Source organism: Petaurus breviceps, unplaced genomic scaffold, assembly GCF_028583685.1.
Source record: "Petaurus breviceps papuanus isolate PSGF00001 unplaced genomic scaffold, PetGlider_PUasm1.0 183, whole genome shotgun sequence".
Taxonomy (NCBI): Eukaryota; Metazoa; Chordata; class Mammalia; order Diprotodontia; family Petauridae; genus Petaurus; species Petaurus breviceps.
Window position 1 is genome coordinate 19,268,911 of NW_027185791.1, and position 2,032 is coordinate 19,270,942.

Genomic DNA, 2,032 nt, shown 5'->3' on the forward strand with positions numbered 1-2,032 from the left:
CATATCCTTCCATTGTAAAGGTGATGCAAAGGGGGAAGGAGGGACAACAATGCTTTGGAAAGCATTTGGAAGCACCAAGAAGCAGCTGGGGTGGTGGAGGAGCCAAAGGCTTATTTAAGGGCTATGAAAATGGATGGAGTCATAGTTGTAATGGGTATGTGTTTATGGCCTGTCAGATAAAAAGGAGAGAGGACAGTGGTGGAGAGTGAGAGTGTTCAACACTATGGGACTGATGATGGTAGAGCTTTTCCCCCTGTATAACTTTCATGATATATACATGCAGCTAAGGCTTGAGGTCTATATGGTACAGTTCTGGACTTGGAGTTCTGGACTTGGAGTCAGGAAGACTTGAATTCAAATTCTGCCTCAGACACTTATAGCTGTTTGAACCTGAAGTCATTTAATCTCATTATGCCTCAGTTTCCTCATCTGTAAAATGGAGATAATAATACCATCTACCTCCCAGGGTTGTTGTGAGGATAGAATTAAATAATATTTATAAAGCACTTTGTAAACCTTAAAGTGACAGATAAATGTTAGTTATTATTTTGCTTGTTACTTCTCCATCAAAACATATACCATCTATCAATTTGTTATAAACAATTTGCTTTTTATTTTGAGCATGCCATCTATGTCTTTATTTTTATTTTTTTCAAATGCTTTATTAACTTTTGATTTACCTCATTCGTTTCCGCCAGATTTTGAGTTACAAATTTTCTCCCCATTTTTTCCCTACCCACCGCCCCCAAATAGCAGTCCCACAGGATATCCCCTCCTCCAATCTGCTCTCTCCCATATTTTCACCCATACCCCTTTGGACTTTTCCAGTGGATCTCTATGCCCCAGTGCCTGTATATCTTATTTCCCAATTACATGTAAAATAGTATTAATAATTGTGTGTATATATATATATATATGTACACACACACACACACACATATATATATATATATATATTTGAATATTTGATTTTAAAACTTTGAATTCCAGATTCATTTCCTTCCTCTCCCTTGTCACCCACCCTTACTGGGAAGATAAGCAGTTCAGTATAGATTGTACATGTGTGGCTAATGCAAAACAATAACATAGTGGATGTATTGTAAAAGACTGACTAAATTTCCCTCCCTCCTATCCCACCTCCCACTTGTTCTATTCTCTACTTTGATCCCGTCCCTTTTCAAAAGTGGGTGCTTCCAACTTCCCTCCCCCCCAGCCTGCCCTCCCTTCCATCATCCCCCCTCTCATCGCCTTCCCCCCCTACTCTCCTGGAAGGTGAGATACCATATTTAGTGTGTATTTCATTCCCTCCTCAAGCCAAATTCAATGGGAATAAGGTTGACCCATTCCCTTTTGCCTTTTATTCTTCCCCTCCATTGTAACCACTTTCCCTTACCTCTTCTGTATGAGATAGTTTACCCCAATCTGTCTCTCCCCATCTCCTCTCATATATTCCTCTCTCACCTCTTAATTTCACCTTTTAAACATCATCCCTTCCTGTTAAATTGGTCCTATGCCCTCTATCTATGTATACCTGTAAACATATATACATATTCACATATGTATTCATATGCCCACATACCCTCATATATAGACATATATGTATATATATATACACACATATATATATATATATATATATATTTCTATTTCCTTCAACTACTGAGAAAAGTTTCATCAGTTACAATTGTTTTTCCCTGTAGGAATGTTAATAGTTCAACTTTGATAAGTTCCTTATGATTTCTTTTCCCTGTTTACCTTCTCATGCTTCTCTTGCTTCTTGTATCTGAATATCCAATTTTCTATTCAACTCTGGTTTTTTCAGCAAGAATGCTTGAAAGTCCTCTATTCCACTGAATGACCATATTTTCCCCTGAAACATGATTCTCAGTTTTGCTGGGTAGGTGACTCTTGGTTTTAATCCCAGCTCCTTTGACCTCCAGAATATCATATTCCAAACCCTTTGATCCCTCAGTGCAGAAGCTGCCAGATCCTGGGTTATCCTGATTGTGTTTCCATAATATTCAAATTGTTT